The sequence below is a fragment of the Salvia splendens genome, chromosome 6 (assembly GCF_004379255.2).
Source record: "Salvia splendens isolate huo1 chromosome 6, SspV2, whole genome shotgun sequence".
NCBI lineage: Eukaryota > Viridiplantae > Streptophyta > Magnoliopsida > Lamiales > Lamiaceae > Salvia > Salvia splendens.
Window position 1 is genome coordinate 7,967,717 of NC_056037.1, and position 14,570 is coordinate 7,982,286.

The following is a 14,570-nucleotide window of genomic DNA, read 5'->3' on the forward strand; positions in this document are numbered from 1 at the left end:
CTCCAAAATGATTTAATTGAAGAGTTATGGGCGCGGAGGACTGCACGGCAGTAGTTTTTTTTGTTAATTATGTAATTTTTTTTAATTAATGTACTTTTTAAATATTAATAATATTATTGAATTTTCTCGTATATGTATCGTAAATTAAATTGCGTATTTTGTGTGATTGTTAATTATTTGTTTTATATAATTTTGAGTGATGTGGCTAGGCTATGGCTGGGCTATTTATGATGTGGCAGAAGGATTTTTAGTGTTGATGATGTGGCAGGAGGAGTTTGTGGCTAGGCTATGACTGAGCTATTGCAGGGCTATTCCTATTGTGGATGCCCTTACTAAAAGTTTGTCATTTATTTTTATTTTCGTTTGTTCCTAAAAGTTTATCATCGTTCACTTTTTTTTTTAATTATTTTTGGTAGTGATAAATGATAAGGGAGTGAGGGAATACTATAATATTCTCTATTTTTTTGAAATGTGGATAGTCCTTTGACCGATGGAGGTCTGCTATCAGCTATCCTATCATCAAATTTTTCGGACCTCGAATATTCGATTCAGTACAGCTATATCAAATCCAATTTGATAAATTTAAAAGCGATGCTTCATGCTTACGTAAGTTGCGGTTGTAATTTGCATATAGATTAGAGGGTGTAATCAAATCAAACTGACTTAAACTATTTTAGTGCCTATTTGTATGGTAACCTTCCGGATATAAAAATAGAAAATAAAAAATGCGTGCCATCGTCCGCGACCATCGTCCGCGTAGCCCACAGTAGGGCAGACGATGGCGCGGCCGATGGCCTATCGTCCGCGTAGGCCGCAATGGGGCGGACGATGGACATCGTCCGCGCTATACTCTGCGCCCTTAGTATAGGGCGCGACGATCGTCCGCGGTCTATGTCACGCACCTGCAATGGGGCGAACGATGGCGGGCGCGGACGATGCGCGCCATCGGGCGTGCAATCGTCCGCCCCATTGCAGATGGCCTAATATTCATGCTATACATCATTAATAGTTGAAGGAAGGGGGTGTGTGGTTAATTGGTTTTATCATTACTAAATTAATTAAATTTGGATAAATCCAACCCATAGTTATTGTTAAGGGTGCAAAGTTAATGTCGTCTGATCTGTCAACCATTTTTATTATATGATGATGATTATGATGATATTCAATTTGTATGCCAAATGCATAAACTAATGTGATTTCAGTGTTGAATGTTGACAATTTTTTGTTTGTGATAAATGAACCTTCTTATTCTTTGATTCTTCGCAATTGAAAAGTCATTTGTTGACTGCAGCAAAATACATTCCTCAAGTTTTACAATACAAATTTTATTTTGATACGGGGAAAATTACTTTGAAATGACACTATATTTTTCTTACTTTGACACTAGATTTTATAATTTTAGAGATTAAATTGTGCATTTATTTTTTTCTTTCTAGAACTTTCACTGTTAATACTATGATATAAGGTTAATTTATGTATAGACTATCACCAGTTAATGACGAAGGTTAGACTTGTACTAGTACGTGCGCTGTGATAATTAAGTTAGTGATAAGTTTGATTGACTTTTTTTTTTAGATTCTACCATTTCAAATTAAAAGCTATGATAGTACAATAATTTTATAGAATTGACAACTCATAGTTTCTAACTTTCACAAACTTGATGCATGATCCGAATCATTTTGATTGTGGTCGAAACCTTACTTGGAGTCAAATTAATAATCTCTATTGTTAAGGCAAGTCTTTTGAGCACAACTTGATTAATAAGTTACTTAATTTGAAGTAGTTGGATTTTAAAACTTTTGTTGAGCTCAAATATTCTACATTTGTAGTAACTGATTATTTTACTCGCCTCACTTAGGCCATCCACAACGCTGTTTCTATACCTTTTCTATACCGTTCCTTAAACCACTATTTGAGGGCCCCACTGTACTTTTTTACTCCATTCCTTAACTAAGGAACGAAACCTGCAACCCTCCGTTCCTTAACCGTTCCTTAACCGTTCCTTAAATTACTATTCATTCAATTTCATATTTTATTTTTATTTCCAACCCAATTCAATTAAAACAAACACACTTCATTAAAATTAAAATAACATTACAACTTAACATTCAAAAAAATAGAAAAAGACATAATTAAAATCCTAAAAAAATAAAAAATGACATAATTTAAAATACAATTTTATAGAGACAATCAAGAATGAGTTTGTCCCACATCGAAAGTGGAACATAAAACATTCAAGGATGTCTCTATTTTATAGAGACAACCAAGAATGAGTTTGTCCCACATCGAAAGTGGAACATAAAACATTCAAGGATGTCTCTATAAAATAGAGACAACCAAGAATGAGTTTGTCCCACATCGAAAGTGGAACATAAAACATTCAAGGATGTCTCTATAAAATAGAGATAACCAAGAATGAGTTTGTCCCACATCGAAAGTGGAACATAAAACATTCAAGGATGTCTCTATAAAATAGAGATAACCAAGAATGAGTTTGTCCCACATCGAAAGTGGAACATAAAACATTCAAGGATGTCTCTATAAAATAGAGATAACCAAGAATGAGTTTCATAAATTCGCAAGCCCATCAAATATATATGGGCTAATACGAATTTCTAGTATTCATTTATTTGTAAAAATTGTTTTTAAATATAAAAAACAATTTTTATAAATAAAAATATTTTTTTTAAAATTCATTTTTTTTTAAAAAAATGAATTTATTGCGTCAGCGTGACGACGCCCACTTGCGGGCCGGCGAGTGGGCGTCACGCACGACGCAGGGCGAGCCACGTCGCCGAAGCGCGTGGCGGCACGGACCGTGCCGCGTCTCGTGCCAACGGCACCCGGGACGGCATGGGAACGGAACCGCGACGAAACGCAGCGCCGCAACGCGTTCCGCTACGGTTTCGTTTCGAAGGAACGAAACGCGGAATGCCCACGGCCCGCGTTGCGGGTGCTCTTATACCTATCTAGCTTAGTATATTTAAGAGGGCTACAAAGTAGCTTGGCCCCAACTCTAGTAATTAAGTTAAGTAAACCAATTAGATACGTACAATTTCAATTGGACCAACTTTATGACAAATCAATATATACAAGTGTGATCTGTATAAATATAATTAATTTAAATATAATTCTTATCTCAGTTGCTAAAAACAGTCCCTTTTACTGGCTTGTGATGATTTGGGAAAATCAAGATTATTGCATATTGGCTACATGACGTTGGCCGAATTGCAAAATTTCACTTTTTCTGCATTTGTCTGAAAATGCAATGAATTTTTTAGTAGTAAAATTTTGATTGTGCACAACTGATTTGTTTCCTTCCCATGAATTTTCTGCATTTTTTTAGTAGTAAAATTTCAGCTTTGTTGTTAGACAATGACTTTGATCCACGTTCATTTTTATTGGTTAATCAATATAATTATAAGAGAGAAAAGAAACCGACATTCGAAGTCAAAACAAATTGCATTTGCTTTAAACACGAATATGCCAAATGAGAACGACGAAATGTACATAACTAGTGTATGGTCGTTTTTTAGAAACATTGTTAGAATAAAATATAGTTGTAGCCTAATTTAGAAAACTAAAAAAATTATACAATTTGATTTGATTAAACATATATATGTTGAATAATTGAATTGTATCATGATTAGAGATGATAATACTCCAGACATAAAGAGGTAACGATGGCGTAAAAGTTTGAATGCTTTAAGTTTCGTTCAAGTCAAATTCCATCTTTGAACTTAATTTTCTAATTTTTTTGCTGTTTGTATTCCATTTGATTATGCTTGACCAACAGCGAAAAATGGAGACTTGAGAATCAACCATCAGAAATTTCAAAGGGAAATTCAATATCCATTTTTCTACCAACATATTCTTAATCTAAAGCTTAATATTTTATTAATTTGTGGGATCTTATGATATGATATGATATGATTTGATTGATGAAAGCAATTCGAAATATTAACAATTACATATAGTATATATGCATAGTGAATACGTGGCTGTGAAAAAGCTAAATAGTCAAATATATTCAAAGTTATTACAACTATGAAGTGTCAACTATGTTCAATCAATACTTATACATATTCCTATTCCAAGTCATACTAAAAGAAATAAACAAAAAAACTTAATCAACGTCGTCATCATTCTAATTGATAAATTTAGTGATATCCATCATCTTGCCCCAAAAAAGTCCCCGTCTCAAAGTTTATAACATGAAAAAGCGTATCAATAGAGTGAAAACTAACATGTTTTGATCATTATATGTTTAATTGATAGCAATTAAGCGGAATTCATCATATTAGCAAAAGAAAAAATCGTTATCCAAGTTTACAGGATAACCAAAGCATAACGAATCTACAATTGACAACTAACTTAATTTTTAACGGAATCCATCGTCTTACCAAAATAAATAAATTCTGCTCTCTAGAATCGAAGTGTACGAGATAGAAAAACATAATAAACCAATATAAATGAAAAAAGTAATTTGTTTTGTTCATTGCTTGTTTAATTGGTACTCCACTTCAGATTAGCGGAATCCACAATCTTACCAAGATAACAAAATTCGTACTCAAAGGTAACAAGATGGAAAATGATAATGAATCAATAGAAAAGAAAACTAACTGTATTATTCATTATTTTATAATTAACTGATATTACTTGGTCTCAATGAACTTGTTACATGTTTTGAATGGCACGAGAGTTTAGGATGTTGTTTAGTGTATTAAAATAAAAAGAAAAAAAGTAATTACAATATAACAAAGAAAAAAATAGTTAGATTGAGTTAATTGGTCTCGTTAAGCCATCCCAATTGTCACCATTGATACGATACATAATAGGTCAATTAAAAATCGTAGCACTTACTAGCAAAAGAAGAAAAAACCATGATACAAGAATACCTGCTGCCTGCAAATTAAATGGGACTAAGCTTCAAGAAAACAGTGTTGCTTTTATATGATATTTTTTCCTATAAAATGATAATACTACATAAATTGTGGTCATTTTTTTTGGTTATTAGACCAAAGGTATCATCCATCGGCAGACTCAGTAACTATTCCCATATTGATTTGTAGGTACCTCAACGGGTGAGATCGATTCCGTGTGGAGATAACGTGTCAAACAATGTGAAAATACTACAAATTAAAGGGCAGGCCAATTTTTTTTATCACATGTCACAAAAATAATGGAAAAGTTGAAAACTAAGAGCCCAAATCCAAAAAGAAATGAAGCCCACGTTGGAAGACAGACCCAAATGAAGTTAGGGTTTTAATTCTCTTCTTTACTATCTCAAACAGTATAAGACCATCCACTACGCTGTCTCTATACCGTCCCTTAAACCATCCCTTAACTACTATTTAACCACTATTTGAGAGCCCCACTGTCCTTTTTTCCTCCACCCCTTAACTAAGGGACGGAACCTGCAACGCTCCGTCCCTTAACCGTCCCTTATTCCGTACCTTAATTATTATTCATTCAATTTCATTTTTTATTTTTTTTACAACCCAATTCAATTTAAACAAACACAATTCATTAAAATTAAAACAACATTACAACTTAAACTTAAAAAAAAAGAAAGAAAAAAAGACATAATTAAAATTCTAAAAAAATAAAAATGACATAATTTAATCTTCTCCGCCAAAGTTTTCCCAAATGTGCTCAATTAGATCCTCTTGGAGTTGGGTGTGGGTGCTAGAGTCGCGTGTCCTTGCCCGAATAGCCAATCGTTCTTGTATAGACGGATGCGCTCCACTTCGCGGCGGACTAATTGCGGTTGAGCTTCCGGGGGATTCGGGGTCGAACCAATTTCCCACATCGGGTCCTTCGTCTCGGACAATCATGTTGTGCAAGATTATGCACGTATACATGATGTCGACCATGCTCTCCATGAACCGCGAACGTGTCGGGGCTTTGATGATGTTGAAGCGCACTTGAAAAACCCCGAACGCCCTCTCCACATCCTTGCGCGCAGCCTCCTGCTTCTGCGCAAAAAGAGCCTGCTTTGGGTTCGCAGGCCTGCTGCACGTCTTCACGAAGGTCGGCCACTTCGGGTAGATGCCGTAGGCGAGATAGTACCCCATTTTATACAACCGGTTGTTGGCGACGAAGTTGATGGCCGACGCTTTACCATCCAAAACTTCGGTAAAGAGGTCGGACTGGTGGAGTACGTTTATGTCGTTGTTCGAGCCAGGGACCCCGAAGTACGCGTGCCAGATCCAAAGCCGGTAGTCGGCAACGGCCTCGAGTACAACGGTTGGGTGAGTGCCTTTGTGGCCGCTCGTGTAGGACCCCCTCCAAGCCACCGGACAATTCTTCCATTGTCAGTGCATGCAATCGACACTGCCAAGCATCCCGGGGAATCCGTGCACTTGTTCGTGCAGGTTGAGGAGGAACTGACAATCGTCCATTGCCAGTGCATGCAATCGATCTTCTTCAAGTGATTGTTCCATTAATTGACGCATTTGCTCAAAAGGATCCATTTGTTTGAGTTGATTTAAGATGGAAATTGGAGTAATAGAGAGGATTTGAGAGGAATAGATGTGTGTTTGTGTGTGAAATGAGTATGAAATAGGATTATTTATAGAGAAAAAAAAAATTAAAAATAAAAAATTAATGGTAACATTACCGTTTGAATTTTTTTTTAAATTCGATTTTTTTTTTAAAAATGAATTATTGCGTCATCCGTGACGGGCCCGCGAGTGAGCGTCACGCATGCATCGGGGGCGCCACGTCACCCGCGCGCGTGACGGGCCGGGGCGTCCCTTGTCTCGCGGATACGGGCTACGGGACGGGCTGGGGACGGGCTACGGGACGGGACAAACGTTGCAACGCGTCCCGCGGCGGAACCGTCCCTCCGTGACGGAACGCGAGCCGCGTGCGGGACGCGTAGTGGATGCTCTAACCCTAGATACTGCCCCCGCCCGCAGGCTTGGAGGAGAGAGAAAATTTGAGCTACCGGGAAAAATGGTGGCATACAAAGCATGCTCTCGCTCTATCTAAATTTGATCGCTGATGCAGTTGTTTTTGTTTTCGATTTGTTTGCTGAAATGATAGTACTGATTTGATTTTTTGACTGGCGGTTTTTGCAGTTCCACCAGTACCAGGTGGTCGGAAGAGCTCTGCCGACGGAGACGGATGAGCACCCCAAGATCTACCGAATGAAGCTATGGGCGACCAACGAGGTCCGCGCCAAGTCCAAATTCTGGTAATTTTGAGCTTCGATTACATAAAGTTTCTGTGTGTGGAGCTAGATGACCTATATTCGTTCCTCTTTGTTATTGAAGAAATGAATTGTTAGTTATAATTTCGCTCTATATTTGAGTCGCAACTAATTTTGTTATGTGATTCTATTGAATTGAACATGTATTTGCAACTGCCAAACACAATAAGCAAAAACAAATTCAAAAATACGAGTTGTGAAGGACACAAATAAGCACAGATAAAATCGCATTGACTTTTGATTTAGTAGTATTAATCATTTTAGCCTAATAAAGTGAAGATAAGGCCCAATTTATTGTAGCCTAATAAAGTGAAGATAAGGCCCAATTTCAGCCGACTTAGGCCATCCGCAGTGGGGCGCCCTAAGGCGCGGCACGTCAGCATTTTTATCCTCCTCCTTCACCACCTGCAGTGGGGCGCCCTAAGGCGCCCTATGGCGCGCCACATCATCAATTTTGTAATATTTACAAAATACATACGAATTAAAAAAAAAACTAAAATACATTTAAAATACGAATTTTAAAAACTTCATTCATTTAATAAAAATTAATACATTACAATGCGAAATAATAAAAAACGCAAACTCAGCGACGGCGGTTACGAGCCCACACTTCTTCAATCATGTCGCCCATGAGCTGCGCATGCTCCTGTTGGTTGCGCATTGAGGTCTGCCTAGATAAAACCTCATCGAAACCTAACGGTAACCCTCTATCGGGTGTCTCGGTTGATGTGCCGACAGAGCTAGATGCACGGTCGTCGTCATTCCAATCGGTGATGCTTCCGACTTCACTCTCGACTATCATGTTGTGCATGATTATGCACGCATATATGACATCGGCGATGACTTCCTTGTACCAGAAACGAGCCGGCCCTTTCACAATTGCCCACCGTGATTGGAGCACCCCAAATGCCCGCTCTACATCCTTCCGCGCCGCCTCTTGCTTTTGCGCAAATAAAACCCTCTTCTCACCAATCGGGCAGCTGACCGTCTTTAGGAAAACTGGCCACCGTGGGTAGATGCCGTCGGCCAAGTAGTACCCCATATGGTATTGGCGTCTGTTGGCAGTGAACTCTATGGCCGGGCCGTTGCCGTTACATTGGTCGGTGAAGAGGGTGGACGAGTTGAGGACGTTGATGTCGTTGTTCGACCCGGCTACGCCGAAGTAAGCATGCCAGATCCAACGCCGATAGTCAGCGACGGCTTCGAGGATCATCGTCGGGTGGCTGCCCTTGTATCCACTTGTGAATTGGCCTCTCCACGCCGTCGGACAGTTCTTCCACTGCCAGTGCATACAGTCGATGCTCCCGAGCATCCCAGGAAACCCATGCGCCCTCTCGTGCATCTGCATCAGACCCTGGCAATCAGTGGCTGTCGGCTTGCGCAAATATGTGTCGCCATAGGCCTCTACTATCCCCCGACAAAAGTACTTCAGACACTCGCGGCCTGTAGTCTCCCCACAGTGGAGGTACTCGTCAAAAAGGTCCGCCGTGGTGCCGTATGCCAACTGACGAATAGCAGTCGTGCACTTTTGCAATGGTGTAAGGCCGGGTTTCCCGATGCCGTCCTCCTGAAACGTGAAGTATTCTTCACGTGAAGACAATGTACGAACAATGCTGAGAAAAATGTACCTCAACATTCGAAACCGGCGGCGGAACACAGTCGGGCCCCAACGTGGTTGATCGGCAAAATAGTCTTCAACCGCGTGGTTGCGTCGGACATACGTCCTATGTCGAATAGGACGATGGACTTGCTCAGCCGCCGCTGCAGCCGCCGCCTTCTCGCGCTGCATTTGCGAATAGCATGCCGCCATGGACTCTTCAACGGCTGCATCTAATGCTTCGTCAATCGAACGACCGGAATCAGACGAACTAGAACTATTGGTGTCTTCGCCGGGATTCATTTTCGTTGGATGTTGAGAGAGAATATGTTGAGAGATAATCGATATGTTCGTAGGCACAACTGAATGAGAAACGAGATTTATATAAAAAAACGAAACCGCGTGCCACCTTCACAATGGGGCGGACGATGGCTATCGTCCGCGACCATCGTCCGCGACGTCTGCAATGGAGCGGACGATGGCGCGGACAATGACCATCGTCCGCGGTTTAAGTCGCGCCCGAAGCATAGGCAGCGACTATTGTCCGCGGCCTATGCCACACACCCACAGTGGGGGCGGACGATGAATGGCGCGGACGATGCGCGCCATCGGGCGTGCCATCGTCCGCCCATTGCGGAAGGTCTAAGAAATTTCGGAACCAGACCCGAAAACCAGACCCGAATCATTTGAAAGCAATTAATTCAACTCAAGCAATCTCGAGTTCTTTGCGCTCCATCGTTTCCGCCGGTAGCTTCTATGTTCTGCGGCCGCTGCCACCATCCCTGATACTCCGCCGTCGGATCTCTCACTCTCTCTCTATTAACTCGCTTTCCTTCTTGTGTCGTTCGAGTTCACATTCAGGTTGAAGGTATAATTTTCCCTAATTTGTATTAGTATTTTATATATTTCCACGTCTCAATCCGCAATTCTGTTTCGATTTTTTTTATTCCATCCTGCAACTCTGGAGTTGAATTGTGAGAGTGGATTTGAATTAGTTTTACCATTTATGTTTCAGAGGTTCTTATAGCTAAAGTTCTGATGCCATTCTCAAAAAAAATTGTATCGACTATTGATCCTTATCTGGTCGTCGAATATGAACTAAGTTACTGTTGTGAGTATAGATGACAGCTCAAATTTTAGATATTTCTGTGAATGATTGAAAATGTTATTATATGGTTAGGTTGGGAACACTCCAATTTTTTTATGTGAATACTTAATCAAACATTTCAGATCAATTGAATAGATTTGAGGATTTTTAGAGCAGAGGTCTCTGGTTTTGATTTAAACCAGCTTCCTAATCTGTGCATATTTGCTGTGATATCCACTTGCAACTATAATTTCCGCCAGCAAAGGAATCATACAATAATTATTAGTAGTAGTAATTTTGTATTGTTCAGTTTCATGTTTGAATCTCCGCATTAAGCAAATGTGTTAGTCAATAAGGATGCTTTTTGGTGTTTGGGAGTTTCATGTTTCAGATATTAATTTCAGTTGCTGACTTGTTTTCCCCCAAAGACAAAGAACCTCTTAGAAAATTACTCTCTTGAACTGTTCAATGGTGGTATATAAGCTGTGCAGTTAAACCACTGATTAAGTCTTAAATAATGTCAGCTTTGCAAGTTTCATATGTTTCTCTTATGCAGCTTGCAAAAAATGTTAGCACTGGAGAAGTTTGTAGCTTCTAATGGGAGAATCATCTGGGGTTGGTTGTTCCTTATCGTTGGAGCCTTTTCTTTCACAAGTTTCCTCTATGCTGCTGTTATATCTAAGCTTCAGCCTCCATCTCATAATGTTATCATCCGTGCCATACAAAATGACTGGTATTTCTCTTTTAATCAAAATTCCTGTATTTCATTGTTCATAATTGTTACTTGTAACACTCCTAGAAGTGGTGGCCACTTTCTACACTTTCTTAGTCTATTGATTTAAATTCAGTTAGAATTAATCCTGTTGTATGCATAGGCATGCTTCATTGAATGGGAAATTTGAATGTGTTTTTTGGGTGCAAATTATCTCCATCTTATTGAAACAGTAAAATTTAGCTCCAATCACATCGTGACTCTAATATTCATACTGCTAACCTCAACAAGTTACCTGGTTGTCCAGGTATTATTGCTTCTTGATTCCCATGACACTTCCAATCCTTTTTGTTGCGGTGTATTTTCATTGGCTGAGCATGAAGTTGTTCAAGCATGCCTAATCTTACAACTACCGACTTCACTCAGCAACAATTCAGTAAGACCATCTGCCGCTGTCGTGCACATAATCAATCTCCACTGTGTTTCTCTGTGGATATCGAGCTCCCATGGTACAAGAAAGACCCAAAGGTTGATTGTGAAGATTGAAATTAGCATTGGCTGTGTGTATACACAACGGTGGGTATTACAATTCATACCTGAGCTGCATCAAGCATGGAAATGCTGCAAAGCTTACTAGGCATATTTTCTTACTTGATCCTGTGTTTCTTGTTGTGGAACCTTTATTGATACGGTAACAACTCTATTTAATTCTATTTAATTTAATTTAATTTAATTTAGAGCATATGATGGCGATCTTCAGAGAAGGGCAACCAAAAAAAATCGGATTAGACAAGAAAAAAAATAAGAATCAGATTAATATACTCCAAAATTGTTAGTTTCATCCGCATTCGCGAGAATACTAATATAAATAAGGTAGACAAACTAAACCAGAGTATACTTCAAAGAAATGGAAGTGAACAAAAATTTGTACACGCATGGCAGTTTGCACTGCACAAATGTGGAACATCCCTCAGAAAAATTTCTTTCACATCAAGAATTTTCAGTCTACTTTTAACGTTAGAATTCTGGAAAATATTCATCATGGGGATGATGGCTAGTAGCTAAAGAGTTGAAAATGAAGATGAAAATGTAAAACACACACAGAAAGCAGAAGATGAATATTTGCAGGGGAATTTTGTGTGAAGAAGAATCAATAGCGAGTAGATTCAGTTATATACCACTATTATTAGGGAAAGGGAAAGGGAGGCGGCGATTGCGAAGACGAGGATTAGGTTATTTGAAGTAAAAGGCCCAATTTGGTTATTTGGGTTTAAGTTTATTCAGCCCATTAGCTCATTTAGGTTGTACTTCTAAGTTTATTTGAGATTATATAAAAATACTCAAGTATTGACAAATTATAGTCATGAATTTGTGTTTCTTATGTACTTTCAAGATATGGACACTTGTAGTATTGAACCATCATACATTACAAAATGTATTGATACTTAAATCATCATGTTTTTTCAAATAATTATTGGAATATTTAAATAATAGTATATATATTATTAACCTTTCATTGGATTGGAGTTGTTCGACCCAACAAATTCAGTTTCCTGGCAGCATAGATTGATTATACTCAAACAAGTATATGAAGAAATTCTTCACTAAACCCAATATATATCATACTACTCCACATTGTTAGCCGCTACAGTACAATTGGTAGTTTCTAGCTTTAACTAATAAAAACAATAAATAAACCTTGCTTTAGAGCCGAAAGAACATAAATGAGGGGTTAAGACCTTTTTTACCTTGAAAGAAGGGAAGAACATTCCAAGAAACAAGAGAATTATTGATATATTGCACTTTCTTAATTTGTTTGTTAGTGAAAGCAAATGTAACTTTAAATCTTTCTACAAATGATTTGTATTCAATTCCATGTTACTTTTCCCTATTAACAAAGCAAAGACGAAGACGTAAAACATTGAATATATACCAAGAAAGGAATAATTTTCTTATTTGAATATAGTTCATTCATGCAATAATGGATACGTCGATTTGTAAAGTTCCCCAATGCTCCACTCATTAATTAGTGTTGCTTGCTTTTATAAAGTTCATAGCATTCTTCTTCATTTTAAAGTTTGGTATTGCTTGCAGAAGTTGGATCTTTTATTTTATAAATTTACATTTTTATATACATTTGTCATACGATATATTTATAGCATTCTCCAAGGGGCGGAAGCCCCTGGCTGGGGTCGAGCTGACCTAGGGTCAGTTTGGAAATTTTTTATTTCCATTAAAGTTGTTGTGTAGAAAATTCATGAGAAACTTCTAAAACTCCCTAACATTACCGTTTTTTAATTTTTAAATTTTTTTATTAAATTCGATTTTTTTTTTAAAAAATGATTTATTGCGTCAGCGTGACGACGCCCACTCGCGGGCCGGCGAGTGGGCGTCACGCGTGGCGCCAGCGCGCCACGTCGCGAGGGCGCGTGGTGAGCTGGTTCGGCGGGACGGGCGTCTCGGGATGGGGACGAGACGGGACGCTGCAACTCGTCCCACTCCCGTTTCGTTTCGGAGGGACGAGATAAGGGACACCCGCGAGATGCGTTGCGGGTGCCCTTAGATTTTTTATTTTAGAGTATTGATTTGGTAATTATAGGTTACTACTAAGAAATTTGTTTTGAATTTTGATCCAATGTGTGTGTTTATCTATGAAGGTACTTTCTGAGGAAGCTTAAGAAGGTGAAGAAGAGTAATGGTCAGGTTCTTGCTATCAATGAGGTATGTATATTATCTCAAAACCTCATCCTTTTGGTTATTATATCTGAATAATGATGTTGTTTTTATTGAATTAAATTGTCACTTGCTTAATTTTTAAGCAGAAAATTGATTGTGATAATGTGCTTTGTTCGTTTGGTTATTTGTTTTTCATCTTTGAATTGTTTTTCAGTACTATGCATATGTTTATGTTTGGGCATTTAGGCTTGAGCTTATTTTAGCTAAAAAATTCTAGTGAGAACTAGTTTTCTTCTTCAGACTTGGCAACATGCACAATATGATTAGAAATAGATTTACCATCTCGCAGTTTAAGTTGGTTTTGCATTCAATTTGCATCAAACAGTAGTATAATGCAGTATGCAATTAGCAATCATAAATTTCTCCCTTGCTTGAGTAGACTTTCTTATATTATGTGATTGCCTTTACCTTAGTTATGGTTCATTATGTATAGAACACTATGCTGTGTGCTTGTCATAGGACATGTTCGTGTTTCTTGCACCTCAAAACCCTTGCATTGAATTTGCATCCTTTGCCATTTCTTTCATCATAGATTTTTGAGAAGAACCCAACCACAATCAAGAACTGGGTACCACAACATGTACAAGGAGTACCGTGACACCACCGTTGAGGGTGGTGTCGAGCAGATGTACACCGAGATGGCTTCCCGCCATCACTGCATTCAGATCATCAAGGCAGTCACTGTCCCAGCCAAGCTTTGCAAGAGGGAGTGCACAAAGCAGTTTCACAACTCTAAGATCAAATTCCCCCTGATGTACAGGAAGGTGAGGCCACCAACGAGGACGCTCAAGACCACGTACGTACAAGGCAACCCGGCCCAACTTATTTGTGTAAGGAGCTTCGACGAGTGTTGGAGGGTGAGATTGACATATTTATGCAAGTTATCAGTTTTGAGTTTTGTGGACTTATACCTTGTTTCCCAACATGGGTTATATCCATGTTCGGGCTTCACTGTTGGCAGAGGTTATGTTTATTACACAACCTAGTTGTTTGGTTGCTTCAAAGACTTTTACGGCTCATCATGGGCCCATTATTTGGTAGCCTTGTTAAATAGAGATTGTAAATTGGAGTTGACTATTATAACCCTCGCCATCAACCCCGCCCTCCACACCGCCTCCCTCCACGCCATCCACGATATCGTCACCTTCCTCCAGTCCAAGGGCATCCACCTCAAGGATCTCGGCAGAATCTTCGGCATGTGCCCCACCGTCTTCACCTCCGA

General features: G+C 38.9%; 1 long non-coding RNA gene, 1 other non-coding gene and 1 pseudogene across 2 annotated transcripts; 2 read left to right on the forward strand and 1 right to left on the reverse strand.

Moving 5' to 3' along the window:
* Positions 1 to 6,943: 6,943 nt before the first annotated feature.
* Positions 6,944 to 14,425, forward strand: LOC121808212 (annotated as a pseudogene).
* Positions 9,530 to 11,345, forward strand: LOC121808227. The gene is made up of 3 exons (XR_006052142.1): positions 9,530 to 9,681; positions 10,457 to 10,633; positions 10,920 to 11,345. It is a non-coding gene; the product is annotated as an uncharacterized LOC121808227 (long non-coding RNA).
* On the reverse strand, positions 11,577 to 11,662 carry LOC121810096. The gene has a single exon (XR_006052361.1). It is a non-coding gene; the product is annotated as a small nucleolar RNA R21 (small nucleolar RNA).
* Positions 14,426 to 14,570: the final 145 nt, after the last annotated feature.